Source organism: Leptodactylus fuscus, chromosome 3 (assembly GCF_031893055.1).
Source record: "Leptodactylus fuscus isolate aLepFus1 chromosome 3, aLepFus1.hap2, whole genome shotgun sequence".
NCBI classification, from domain to species: Eukaryota; Metazoa; Chordata; class Amphibia; order Anura; family Leptodactylidae; genus Leptodactylus; species Leptodactylus fuscus.
This window is the reverse complement of record NC_134267.1, coordinates 79,717,123-79,732,496: the sequence shown is the minus strand read 5'-3', so window position 1 is coordinate 79,732,496 and position 15,374 is coordinate 79,717,123.

Sequence of the window (15,374 nt, the reverse complement as noted above, 5' to 3'; positions counted from 1 at the left end):
ACTCTTGGCACTGAATTTGTGCCAAAAGATTAATCCCTTAGATGCTGAGCCTAAAACTGATAAAGGCATATAGGTGATTTAATAGGGTTTCCCTGTCGTCCATACCAGCGGCACAATGTGGGGTATTTCTGCCCCTGTGTGCTGGTAGGACAGGCGGATTTTTAATTAGCCAATCAAAAGCGTGGCTGGCCCTATAAGAGGGCACAAGAACCTCCCCTCTGCGTGTTTTTTTCTGTCCTGTGTGGTCAAGGACAGGTGGGGAGGACTTGTGTCCTCTTATTTTAGGCTCTATGGGTTGCCTACCTTTGGAGCATAATTCTTCTTTCTTCAGTTTCTGACCTTCTTGATTGAAGGTCCCTTCCCCTGTCTGGGAAAAAAAAAAAAAAAAAAAAAAAGTTTCTCTTTAGCCTGCGTGGCTTCTTTCCTTCCCTCCTCCCTCCCTCCCCCCCCCTCCCCTCCTTCTCCCTCTGGCTCACCTGTCAGCACATCTCGTGCTGGTGAGTTGGCCCGGCACGCTGCCGCGGGGCTCTCTCGCTGTCGCTCGCGGACGTGCTCTGCCGGAACTAAAGTTCCCGGCGGAGAGTTTCCTGCGTCCGCATTTGCCGGGCGCACACTTCCTGTTGTGCCCGGAAGTATAGCGGCGCCATTGAAGATCCTGGCGCCGGCGAAGGATGTTTTCTCCGGCTTTCTGCTTATTGCAGAATCTAGCCTGCACGCACGTCCGGGCCAGGAATTGAGGGGGTAGGCGCCCCTGCTGGGGCTGTATGAAGAGGGGGGGGGTAACCTTTCTCTTTTCCTGGAGGGTTCATGTGACTATGGCCCCTCCCATTTCCGGCCGGCCGGGTTAAAGGTCAGGCCGGCCGGTTATTAGTTACCTTCTCCTTTCTAAGGCGGAAGGCTGTGCATCAGAGGTTGTTGCTTAGCTTCAGGTCTCTTTTTGCCTCCAAACCAAATCTTCAGTTTCTTGTCACCTTGCTGTCCGGGTCTAGGACACGGTAAGATCTACCCCTTCTTTTGATATTTGGTAGAATATGTTGGTGACAATTTTGCATGGTCTATGGTCTCTCTGTAGGATATGTCTTCCTCTACTACCCCCCCTGGGGATTATAGGAGGAAATCTACTGCTAAAAGGAAGCACCTTTCCTGTTTTGACTGTGACACACCGCTCCCTGATGGTAGGTAGCGGCTTAAGAGGTTATCCCTCTGGGTACTACCGGCCCTATAACCCGCCTATTATTTTTAGGCTATGAGTGGGCCCGTTGTCGTGGTTGCAGAGGCCCCCCACCTGAGGAGCCTTCTCCTAGAGATATGATGGCCTGGGTCAAGGAGATGGTGAGTTGGGCATCGCTTGGGTAAGGATAATTCCCTTGCTTGTACTCTCTCTTTATTTTTTGCAGGATGATTCCCTCAAAGGCATACAGTCTACCTTGTCTCAGCTCGCCAAGAGACCATGCACAGAGCATCGTTCATCGTCCCTCCCTCCCCTGGAACATCTACGGGTGGCAGAGGATGTTTCCTCCGAGGACGACTCTGTAGTTTCCAGCAGACCTGTGTTCCACTATGAACAAACAGGCAGGCTGCTGAAGTCCATCCGGTCTACAGTGGGCCGAGATGTTGACGGGGAAGCCTCCACGTCTGCCTCTGGGGGACATATTGCCTTCCATGCGGACGCCACGCTGACCGACCTCATGGTGCAGCAGTGGAAGCAGCCAGAAAAAGGACATTCATTATCCAGGATCTTTAAGCACCTGTTCCCTATGGATTCAACTCAGTGGGATTCCTGGGGGCCTCCCCCGAAGGTGGATCTAGCCGTGGCGAAGTTGTCTCGTAGAACCCTGGTGCCCCTTGAAGATGGATCAAATCTTCAGGACCCTTTGGATCGCAGGGCTGACGCCACCCTAAAGAAGGTTTATTCTGCTTCCTCTGCCCAAGCCTCAGTAGCCATAGCCTCTACCACTGTGGGCGATTTTCTTCGTAACCGCCTAGCCACCTTGGAGCGGGATATTGATTCCGGTGTGGACAGGGATGACATCTTGGCTTCCATGAAGAATATTCATAGGGCCGCAGATTTTTTGGCAGAATCTTCTCGCCATCAGTTGAGAATTTCAGCCAAGTCGATGGCGTTGTCCACTGCGGCCCGCAGACCCCTGTGGCTAAAGCCTTGGCGTGCAGACTTTGCATCCAAGGCTGCTCTTTGTGCGCTCCCTTTTGAGCCAGGAAGAGTATTTGGGCAAGGCTTGGATACTATCATAGAGGGATTAGCTGAAGGTAAGGGGAAGTCCTTACCTCAAGCTGCCAGGGGCAGACGTGCCCCCTCTAGAGGCAGAGGTTCCGCCTCTAATTATAGACGCCCAACCCAGCAAAGGCGTCCCAGATATCGTCCTAGAGGTTCCGGACGTGGTGCTTCCAGGGAGGACACCAAGAGGAAGCCGGAATTTTGACGCGGGGCAGCTCCCTGTGGCCCCCCTTCCTGTGGGAGGACGTCTTTCGGTTTTTTTCAGAGCTTGGGTCACCCATATTCAAGATCCATGGGTGCTAAGAATTATACAGCACGGTTATCTTATCAAATTCCACCTTCCACCTCCAGATCGGTTTGTTGTCACCAGAACCCTTCCACCTTCCCAACAGGCCAGTTTAGAGGCCTTGGTCGCCGAGTATGTCATCAAAGGCGCCCTGGAGAAGGTCCCAGCCTCAGATCTCGGTCTGGGAGTTTACTCCCCCGTCTTTCTGGTCCCCAAAGTCACCGGGGGCTGGAGAATGATAATAGACCTGAGGTATCTCAATCGCTTTATCAAGAAGAGGTCATTCCGTATGGAAACCGTGGATTCCGTGTCTGCTTTTCTCCAGCCAGGAGACGTGATGGTTACCCTCGACCTGAAGGATGCCTACCTTCATGTCCCTATTGCTCACTCCCACAGGAAATTCCTCAGGATTGCCGTTTCTATGGCCGGCCACAGGGAGCACTTTCAATTCACAGCTCTGCCGTTCGGCATCACATCCGCCCCCCTGGTATTTACCAAGGTGATCGCTCCGGTTGCTGCGGCCCTCAGACTACAGGGCCTCTTCATCGTTCCTTACCTAGACGACTGGCTTCTGAAAGCTCAGTCTCCGGCTGCTCTCCTCCAGCAGCTCAACCTTGCCATCAGTTTCCTACAAGAGTTAGGATGGATCATCAATTGGGAGAAGTCCGAAATCGTTCCTTCCACACGGAGGAAGTTCCTCGGGTTCATAGTGGATTCAGAAACGATGCAGATCTTCCTCTCCAGCCCAAGGAAGGAAAGGATCCAGGCCGGTGCACGGTTTCTATTACACACCCGGCGGGTAACTATCCGCACCGCCATGAGGGTCCTCGGCCTAATGTCATCCTCGGCCAGAGCAGTCCCTTGGGCTTTATGGCATTTGCGTACCCTGCAGATGGAAGTGTTGACAACCTGGAACAGGTCTCCACGGGGACTGCACAAGAAGATCTGCCTTTCTCCCGCTACCCGTCTTTCCCTCAGATGGTGGATACACCTGAAAGACGGAAGGTCCACGGTCCCAACATTGTGGACCCTGTTGACAACAGATGCATCCCAGTGGGGATGGGGAGCCCATTGCCAGGACAGGACTGTACAAGGACGATGGAGATGTCCGGAGCTGGGATCTTCCAATCTCAAGGAACTCAGAGCTGTGTACTTGGCCCTAGTGCACTTTGCCCCGGAGTTGAGAGGCAAGTCTGTCAAGATCAGGTCAGACAACATGACGGTGGTTGTTTACATAAACAAACAAGGGGGCACCAGGTCACCAACCTTACTGAGAGAGACGAATCTTATATTTGCCTGGGCAGAGAAGAACCTAGCCCAGTTATCCGCTGTTCACATAAAGGGCTCCCTGAACATAGTAGCGGATCATCTGAGTCGGGGTATTACCGTATCAGGAGAATGGTCTCTCAATCCAGACGTTTTTCAACAGATCGTCCAGAGATGGGGTCTCCCGGAGGTCGATCTAATGGCTACCCGACTCAATGCCAAGGTAGGGACCTTCTGCTCCCTATACCAGGAGGACGATCCCTTGGCAGTGGATGCCCTGTCCATCCCATGGAGGTTCAGGCTGTTTTACATATTCCCTCCAATTCCAATCATACCGAAGGTATTGATCAAAATAAGACAGGACCAAGCCTCGGGAATAGCCATAATCCCGTTCTGGCCAAAAAGGGCTTGGTTTGCTCAGCTCATACTAATGAGTCAGGGCATATATTGGAGGCTTCCCCCTCTCCCAGATCTGGTAACCCAAGGAGAGCTGAGATGCCAGGATCTGAGGAGACTCAACCTGACAGCCTGGAGGTTGACCAGTCCCTATTGAGGAATAGAGGACTGTCACAAGCTGTCTTGAAGACCCTATCCAGCGCCAGAGCGGATTCGACTAACAGGAATTACCGTCGAATTAGTAACATCTTTAATGCCTGGTGTCTGCAGCATCAAGTGGACTCCACTGGTCCCCCGACTGAGGCGATCCTGGACTTCCTTCAAGACGGACTAGACAGAGGTCTGGCTGCGGCCACACTCAAAGTACACGTAGCGGCCCTGTCCGCCTATCTGGGGAGGCGTTTGTCTCAGGATCCTTTAGTGAGCACCTTTATTAAAGGGGCAACTAGGCTGAGACCGGTGGTGAACACCCCTGTCCACCAATGGGACCTGATTCCGGTCCTGAACGCTCTTTGCGACCAACCATTCGAACCCCTGGAAGAAGTCTCACTTAAGTTACTAACTGGCAAAATGGCTCTACTATTGGCAGTTGTGCCAATACTACTACTGCCAAAAGAGTTAGTGAGCTACAAGCCTTGTCTGCCGAGGAGCCATATACTATATTTTTTCCGGACCATGTGCAGCTTAGGTTCCTCCCAGGATTTCGTCCCAAGATTCCATCTGCTGCAAATAGGAACCAAACTATTTCTCTTCCAGCATTTTTTCCCTTCCCCTCTTCATCTGAAGAGGAAAGATGGCACAGGCTGGATGTTATCAGATGTCTGCAAATTTATCTGCAGCGTACTCGCCCTTTTAGGCAGGCCGAAAACCTGTTAATTAGTTATACGGGGAAGAATAAAGGCGCCAAGGCCGCCAAGGCCACGATATCCCGCTGGGTCTCCGATACCATAAAAGTCGCCTATACCGCCCAAGGGCGTCCGGTCCCATCTTTTCTTCATGCCCACTCGACCAGGGCAGTGTCCACCTCTCAGGCCGAGAGGAGTGCGTTGTCCTTGGATCAGATTTGTGCAGCTGCCTCCTGGGCATCTGAGTCCACGTTCATTCGGCATTACCGCCTGAGGGACCGGGTGTCCGATTCCTCTGCCTTTGCCCAAACTATTTTGAGCTCTGTCATGGAGTAATCCCGCCCATCTTTGGGCCTACTTGCTATATCCCCACATTGTGCCGCTGGTACGGACGACAGGGAACAAGTGATTATGAAGATAATCTTGTTTCCCTTAGTCCTAACAGCGGCACAAGATTTCCCACCCTGGGAATCATATCTTATGTATAAAACTGTGTATAAATATGGAGGTACTTTTGTATTGACACGCAGAGGGGAGGTTCTTGTGCCCTCTTATAGGGCCAGCCACGCTTTTGATTGGCTAATTAAAAATCCGCCTGTCCTACCAGCACACAGGGGCAGAAATACCCCACATTGTGCCGCTGTTAGGACTAAGGGAAACAAGATTATCTTCATAATCACTTGTTCTCTCACACCCTTGACCCACAAGTTAGTTCTGCCATTGCTTTCACTTGACATGAATTTGTCCTACAATATAGTATAGGGAGTCTGAAATTACATTTGGCTTTATTCAAGGTTAAAAAATGAATAGTTATTCTTTCATGAAATTCTGGGATCTGATACATTTGGGTAAACAGTTAAAGGGGTTGGCTACCTTCAGACCAATATTGACAAACAAATGTACAATAATAAGATGTACAATTTTCTAATATACTTTTATATTGGAAAATTGTATATCTTTTTATTGTACATTTGTTTGTCAATATTGGTCTGAAAGTGGCCAACCCCTTTAAATGACATTATTTAGGATTATGAAGAAATTTTTCTGCATTCAATCCAAGACTGTGAAGGGAAAGTGATGGCTCACATGCAATTCGTTTCCACAACACTTCGGAGTTGTGAGGTTTACAGTTGATATGAGTTGTTTTTCTGTACTGCTCCAAGCAAAGGATATGCCTCTTAATGTGTTTATTCACCATGAGAAAGCTTTTGAGGTTGCTGTTAAGGTTATTTTTGCGGCTTTTTACTCATCTTATTTCCAGACTTCTTGGATTGTTTGGCAAATTATGCAGAGATTTTTCTATCTTGCATTAAAGGTTTGGGACATAAAAATAGGATGTCATCTTCTTAGTGGAGGTATGTAAAATCCCGGAATAATTCTCTAGCCCATCTTATTACATGATGGTATTACACAGTGGCATGGCTAAAATTAAAGGGATATTTCCATGAATATAATAGTAGTTTCAAAGTTAAACATTTTTACAAATCTAAATAATTAAAAATGCTACAGATTTTACTGGTTTTTTAGCAGTGAATAGTGAACGTGCTGAGTGGTTCCGCCCTATATCTCTTATTTTATGAACAAAAGGATAATGGAAATGAAAAGGCAGCTCTTGTCTCATTGCAAGTCGGTTGTCGGTCTCTTGTATGTGATCATTTCACTAGTGAGAGTAGTTTGGGTATTATATTTTTCTTGAAAGAAGTATCAGTCCTCTATCATTTATCTTGGAGTACAGATTTTGAGGATGAAAGACAACTTTCATACGTTTCATGCAAGGTCCATTGAAAAAAGGAGGAATGGCTTTTCCCAGTTTTAAAATATGCTTTTCTGCTACCCAGTTGCAATACTTTTGTGGTGTCATTTCCATTTAATGATCTGCTGAGAAAATATAGTGAATATATGTTTGAGAATCAATTTGAACTAAAGAATGGAGTTTCAAGATATTAGATATTAATGCAAAGTCTCATTTTTGGTTATTGAAAATGGATAACACATTTTTAAATGTATTTTCTAGCAATATTGGTGGCTGCTTCTATTTAATGTTACATTTCTTTAGCTCTGTCCCAAAGGCTTCTTAAAGAAAAGCCTTTGGGAAAAAGCCGGAAAAATTCCCATATACAAAGTATACTGGGGCAGATAAACTAACTGGGGCTTTATTTGCACAAAAAATCTTCTATAGGCTTTAGACCCTTTATTACACCCTTCCTCACAGCAGCATCTATTGCACTGTACTGTGAGAGCGGGCATTGCTTAGCACCCAGTGATGACGCTGAGCGGTGAGGAACGCACCCCCCGGTACTCATCTATGGATGAGTACTGTAAGGAGGGCAGGGGGCGTTCCTCACCGCTCTCACAAAATTGACTCAGACAAAATTGAATCTCTATCTTAACCATATAATAGTCTATTTGGATTAGGTAGGTGTCTCACTTAGAGGACATTTTATTTAAAGGGGTTTCCCCATGAATATATCCAAAAATTTGGACGCCTAATACATTACCCATTAACTTTTCTCAGATACATAGAAAATGGAGCAGAAAGTAGATAGTGCTGTTCTGGTTCTGTGACCTCTTATACAGATCTGCCCTTATCATAAAAGATATGGAGGAATTTATTAAAACTCAGCTCAAACTTCTGCAAGAGGAAAGGGGGGCCAAAATAGAAGAGACCAGGTACAGAGCAATGTGCAGGACTATGTCTTATCATCTACTTTCTGGTCTGCCATGTTTTTGTTCTATTTTTGACTGAATATCAGGACATCCCCCCGTTAAAATAAGAATTTACTTGTAGTCTGTTGCTAAGGAGCGACTGAGGCAATTTATTCTGCTTGTCTCTCTCAGCCTTATGCTTATAATTCTTGTAGTCTCTATAGTCAGTGATCGGTCTCATGTGTTACACGCCGTTCACACTTGCACTGGAGTTCCATTCTTGTCTGTCGCTGGTCCAGATGAACAGAATAACACTCCATCTAATGAAGGGCAGGAACAAATCCCAAGACACCCCATCAAACCACCTTAAGAGACATCACTGTCCGAAAGAGGTGACCTTGCAGCACTTTTCCAATCAGGATTTCTGCTGGACTCTGAGACCTATGTGAACATAGCCTTACTATGTTAATCCCAATATACCTGTAATGGAGACCCCTAAAAACAGCTGTGAGTGGAGCTGCACTTTACGATGGTCCTCACAGCCGCTGCCCTCTAACCATGTCTTGTCTCTTCTTTGCAGAGCTTGGCAGGAGAACGTCTCCTTAAAAGAACTACAGCGAAAAGGTGTCTGCTTACTAAAGCTGAAGGTAGTGAACCGGAGAACGGGGCTGTACAGACGTCTACTCATAACCTTCACACCAAGGAAATACGATGTCGAGGCCGTGCTTCCCACTAACAACTTTGGCTCAGGTATTGGCCATGTGACAATTTTATATAACCCTATTTTCAATAAACTTAGTGCCTAGAAGAAGACATTTTAGTATTTATAGTATATTAGTAAGAAAATGGTCAGGGTATTAATTTACATAGTAATGAGCCTGAAAATGGCTGCGCCACTCCAATACTAGCATCACCTGGAGGCTGCTAGAACAGCTGATCTGTGTAAGGTCCGGGTGTCAGACCCCCACAAATCACATCCTGATGATCCATCTTCTGGATTCAAAATTCAGTTTGGAGCCAGAAAACCCCTTTAAGCCACAAACTATTTGATGGAGGCTACAATGGGTAGTCTAGGGAGTCTCCACCCTTAACCACCTGCAAGGAGATGTGGAATGTTCTGCAGGAGGATTACCAAGATAGTCACCCAGATCGGTGACAGTAGAGCTTATGAAATAAAGGGATGGTCAGGAACAGAGTTAGGGTCAACATCAGAACAGTGGCCAGAGGGTAATCCAGTACATAGGATATAGCCAAAACTTGGAACTAGGACAACACAACAAGCAGAGTCAGAATGGCAGAATGCAGATCCGGTTAGGGATGGAGGCCTGATTGTATTGCGCCTGTTTTTTTTTTTTAGAAATTTGGCTATTTCCCTCCTCCATTCCCATCCTCCTTGCACATATCTGGTTACTATGGTAGTGCTGATCTGCCCATTTGGCTGGAAAGGGGGGCGTGGGTTTTTAGGTAATTCATTTTGGATCATATTTCAGATGCTTCATGACAGTGTTTTGATTTCCCCCTACATCTCATTGGTGGGTTATTTGGTATTGCCCCAGGGTTTATAAGTCATCCTGCCCTTCTGGCCTCTTTTCAGAACCCCTGCAGAGCATTTCCCACCCTCCCTCCCCCTTTTTTATGTGACTTTGCATTGTTATGTGTGATCTTTCGTGTACTGATACCTGTCTCTTTTCCAGAGTCTTTGGATTATGTATGTTAAAGTCACAGCTGGCGGTATGGTGGTGTAGAATGGGGAGTGGAAGTGACATGCCCGTGAGGAGTCTTATGGCTGGCATACCACGCCAGGCCCACATGGTTATGATTGTTGATGTTTACAATTTCCGTTTATAAATTCCGGTTTACGGGTATAAATATAGAGTGACAGTTTTCCTTCAATAAAGAGCTGTGACCATCCCCGTCTACACAGTTTGAAGTTTACATTGTTATCCTGTCTTTATTCATGAGGATGGGTGGTTTTAGGCCCTAGCAGGATGAGTTTTTTGTAGTTTATACAGTCTCCTGCTTACCCCCGTACAAATAGTGATTGGCAGCTGTGTATACACTGATACAGTGAGAGCTGTCAATCACTGTGTGTGGGTGGGGTCAGCGGGACTCTCAAGGGCTCTCCTAGAACTTACTTCAAGCTTAACCCTTCGTTCACATCTTCGTTGGACCCCCATGCAAACTCCCCTGAACGGAATACCAAACACAATTGCAAGCGGTGTGCAGTAAAAGCACACAGATCCCCATAGACTATAATGGGGTTCATGTGCTTGCCGCCAAATCTCTGCACAGAATATGTGGACAGGAAAGTAGTTCACAATCTACTTTCCTGTCCGCATGATTCGTGCGGCCAGCGTGCGGCAAACACACGGACCCCATTATAGTCCATGGGATCGTTGTGCCTTTACTACACAGTGCTTGCAATTACGTTTGGTATTCCGTTCGGGAGGTCCCCATGCGGACTCCCCTGGATGGAATACCAATGCAGATGTGAACGAGGCCTTATTCTATTTTATACACCAAATCATCTGACCTTATTGTATATCACAGAGCTCAGCTTCTCTCCTCTATCATATAACCCTATATATCACAGAGCACAGCTTCTCTCTTCTATCATATAACCCTATATATCACAGAGCACAGCTTCTCTCCTCTATCATATAACCCTACAGTGTTGGTTAAAAGTATTGGCACCCCTGCAATTCTGTCAGATAATACTAATTTTCTTCCAGAAAATGATTGCAAGCACAAACTCTTTGGTATTAAAGGGGTTGTCCCATCACAAGGATCTTATCTATACTGCTAGTATATGTGGATTTCAGACTTTTCCTAAATACACTGCTTCAGCAAAACTGCTTTGTTTGTCCACTATCTTAATTTATTCACTTCATTGTTTACACTCCGTTTCTATGGCCCTTGGGATTATCTGCTCATTTGTCAAGTGATGTAGCTGCCTGCTCTCAGGGGGGAAGGAGGGGCTGGGAGCAGCTCTGAGCTATTTGAGAAGCTCCGCTACTTAAATGACACAGACAGGGGAGGTGAGAGCTCCGGGATTTCTGAGCTCTTATCAGTCGGTTTAATTGAATTTGGCTGATAAGGGCTGAGATAGGGAGGCTGTTACCTCTGTATGTAATGCAAACTGACTGAAATCCAGCTCTTATACATCATCTTCACACTGTGGTAATTCATTTACAACCAATCCCGTGCAAGTGAAACCCCGCCCACCTAGAAAAGCAGGAAGTGAAGAGAGCACAACAGCCTGCAGGTTGGTGAACAAGCGTCATGGGAATACCCCTTTAATATCATCATTTATTTTGCTTGCAATGAAAAAACACAGAAGAGAATGAAAAAAAAGTCAAATCATTGATCATTTTACACAAAACTCCAAAAGTATGAGGGAAAAGTACTAGGCACCCTCAGCCTAAGGGGGCATTCACACGGAGTAACGCCGGGCGTGTATCACAGCCGTACACATCGGCGTTACGGCAGACTGCCAAACACTTCCCATTCACTTCAATGGGAGCGCTCGTAACAGCGGCGTTTACGAGCGCTCCCATTGAAGTGAATGGGAAGTGTTCGGCAGTCTGCCGTAACGCCGGCGTGTACAGCTGTGATACACACCCCGCGTTACTCCATGTGAATGCCCCCTAAGAGTTTGCTTTCATTGATGAATTATTATAATTTATGATTAAAAAATGTATCAATAATTTTTTTAAAATTTTCATTCACTTCTTGTGTTTTCTGACTCCTATATTATAGGCAGATCAGTCCTGGGGTCCTGGTTACTTATCTGACCGAGTACAATGCCTGTAAGGAGTTTGTATGTTCTCCTGTGTCTGGTGGGTTTCCTCCGGGGACTGGTTTCCTCCCAGTCCAGTAGCTCGGACCTGATAAGGAATGTAGATTGTGAGCTCTACTGGTTGACAGTGATGACAATGGGGGATTTATTAAGACTTCCATTTCTGATGCCAGCCCTAATATACTGGCCCTACAAGATGCGGCAGAATTATTAACCATCTCTGGCATCTTAATAATTCCAGCAGATCTCGGGAGGTCGTGTGCGCCAGAATGGAAATCTATGTCACTGACAAATCTGGCATGAGTTATAGGAAAGGGGCATTCACACTTACGCCCGTGTCTACCCTGTGTCATTCTGATGGGTGTCCATCCTCAGCGCCCAACTTGACAGTGGATGGCTACCCGGCAGTCATGAGCAGGAATGGGGATCGGTAAGCAAATAGGGCCAGTTGCCTGCTGGGATTACTCGAGAAGGTAACAGCCTATTAGCTGGAGTGCTAAGGAAAGACTTTATTTCCTTTATTTCAGTGGATAGAGCTTTCTATATGAAGGTCAGTTGACAGAAACTTTGCAATTTTTGATCTATAGCTGCACTCTACCATATACTACATAGCATGGCATTGTTAATGATTGTATATGTAAAGCACATTTTCTGTCACAGAATAATGTATGAATAAAAGAACACTTTACTCATCGCAAGAGTGTGTGCAGCAATATTTATACTTTAAGTGGGATTTGTCACCAAAATGGCCTATTTTGTAAACTTAGTTTTTATGTGATTTTATTTTTAAATTTCCATGTCACTGTGTATATTATAAAAATGTAGTATATCCTGCTATTTTTACTTTGGTTACTAAACCTAATAATGGACTGACACTTGCCACTTCTGTAGGGGAGTTTCTGTGTAGCACTCTCCTCATTAGGTCATGTTCACACTTCTGATGCAGCTTGTATGCCAGATCTGTTGTCGTCCTATGGTAAAGTAACAACACTTTATACTAAGTATTTGTGTTGCTGATCCTTGACTAATCATGCTTTATTGTGAGAGATTGCATCGCCAATATCACAAAGAAATGTAAGCATAGCACATTAGTGACTAAAGAAGATAACGTTATTTATTGAACCTTTTAAAGGTTCTCCTAGAGATAGTTCACCTATCCTTTACACTTTCATGAATTGTTTATCTATGTAGATATTGCATTTGGTGCCACTTAACTTGAGAAAGGTGAAGGATCTTCCCAAAGCTGTTGTGGTCAATTTTATGTACTTTTTAACCCCTTCCCGACATCCGCCGTACTAGTATTTCGAATGCCGGGTGTTTAATTATGACGGCTGCCCAGGAGCCGGGCGGCCGCCATAGCCGCGGGTGTCTACTGCTTTATACAGTAGACACCCAGTGCTAATGCCCTCGGTCTGTGCCCGCACTGATCGGGGGGCATTAACCCCTCTGACGCCTGGGTCAAAGCTGACGAGGCGCCATTTTCCTAGCGGCACGTGGGCGCTGCCATTTTTGCTGTGATCGCTGGCACCCGGAGTAACCTTTGGGAAAAAGCCTGAAAAATTTCCATATACAAAGTACATTGGGGCAGATAAACTAACTGGGGCATTATTTGCACACAAAAAAAAATCTTCTATAGGCTTTAGACCCTTTCTTACACTTTCTGATCCTTATTCGAACAGGTAGGCAGGGCTTGTTGTAAAGGGGCAAATCTTAAAATTGTGCATCAAAATGTTGCAAAAATAAACCAACTAATGTGTAAAGTAAGTGGAAAGTAGTGTAAGGTTAGTCTCGACAGTCTAAAAGTATGTCACTGGCGTAGATATGTTGATGAATTTCCCTCAATGTATTTAGTGCATTTAAGGTTTCATATAAAGTAAATTAAAGCATCATCTGGTTACTAAAAAAACTACTAAAAACGCCACTAGGCTGACAAAAACCGAAGCATTTTACATTAACTGGCTAATCCCATCCATACAGTGCAGAATAATATCTGCAGCAGAATTGCTGCGCTTTGAATTGTAAATAGCAGCATGTCAATTATACCTACAGAAATGGCTCTTTCCATATAGGTATAGTGGAAGGAAAAAGTCTGCAGAGGAAAACTCTTTGGACTGTCTGTGAAAAGCACTACCGGAAAAACACTATGCATTTCCGCTGCTACGTGGGAGCTTGGCCTTAAAACTGCCACAAGGATGTTTTAGTTTGAATCAAAGTCAGAATTCAAAATGAATGGGAACACATAGAAAGGACAGATATCCTGCTTGGATCTATTTGGGGCTGTGACTCAAGAATGATCAGTAGCAGCACTGTAAATGAGTCTTAGACAGATCTCATCCACATGCTACAGCTAAAATCCACAGGGTAAAGTTATTGCTGTGGGTCACAATGCAAATGTTGAAAGCCATGGGGCCCCCAGAGATAAGTAAAGATGAGCTGCAGCAAATATCATTTACTTTTGACTTTTTTTGTTGACTTACAGACAAACACACTGCGGAGTTTGGAACTTGTTTTAAAGAAGACCTTTCACCATCTCCACCATTATCCTTTAATGGGTGCTGCTCCACTGATTCCAGCGCAGTTGGAAATTTTTCTCTAGCCCCCACCATTCCTGAGTAACAAGAGTAGTTAGTTTTGGTGCCCACATTTCTATTTAAGTTTTATAATGTTAGAAGGGCAGTGTTAGGCAGGCGTAGTTCAGAGCTCTGATCAGAGAAGTGGCATCTATTAATTGATGTAAAGAGCGGGACTTGTTGGAGGTGGTTAAAGGTCATCTTTAAGTGTAGCCATGGCCTAAGGCTAGAGATAGAGAGGGAATAGTTGCAGTGAATTAGATGCCATAAACTCACCAGCAGCTAAACTGCTGAAATTTAGAGTATTATGTACAGTAAATTTATGCACATGCTGCAACCAAACACACAGTGCAAATTGACCTGTATAGAGGGTTTGAAACCTATCCCATGTCAAATAATCCTTTGGGATCAATGCAAAGGTTGAAAGCTGCTGGAGACCTGCAGCAAAATAAACAAACAAGCACAAAGGTCTCCTTCACATGACCTTTGTGGTTTGTACTGTCCACAAACTCTGATGTCAGTATGTCATCCACAATCACGGATCTGCAAAATGACTTGTCTACACTTGTCTTTGCTGCAAATGAAGACAAAAATAGGGCATGCTTCATAATTTGGGATCCTTAGATATGACACATAGTTGTAAAAAATGCAGTTGTGTGTCTGGGCCCCATAGAAATGCATGTGTCCATACTATGATATACAATTACAGAACAAAAGTACAATCATATAATGGAGGTCTTAATTTGGGCTGGTTTTGCCACAACAGTCTCTAAAGGAACCCGCTCATGAATCTCCTTGGTGGAAATTCATCATTTAATTTGTGACAATACCTTAATTTTGTAGATAAACGTATACTATACAAAAGTAAAAGAAATATATAATCATAAAATAGTATAATATAATATAAAAATATGGTAAAAAAGATAAAAGGAATCTAAATAGGGAAAATATAAATAATTTAGCCATGGATAATCCTTTAAATCTGCACAATGTATTATTTTAATTTCATCCTATATAGACGTCATATACATTCATAAAATTGGCAAAATTTATACCTTAATAATACTGTGGATGTCAGAGCTTTAGGGAGCCTTCACACGGAGTTAAGCTGCGCTCATTCTGAACGTAAAAACACGTTCATAATGAGCGCGTAAAAAGCAGCTCCCATTGACTTGAATGGGAGCCGACATACGTGCGCTACCCATTGAAATCAATGGGAGGCCTTTTTGGTACTTTTCCCTTATCGGGCCAGAATCGCAGTTCAGCATCAGCATCGGGACATGCTGAACTGCTGACTACTGGCCCGATGCTGGCTGGCACTGGAGCTGTG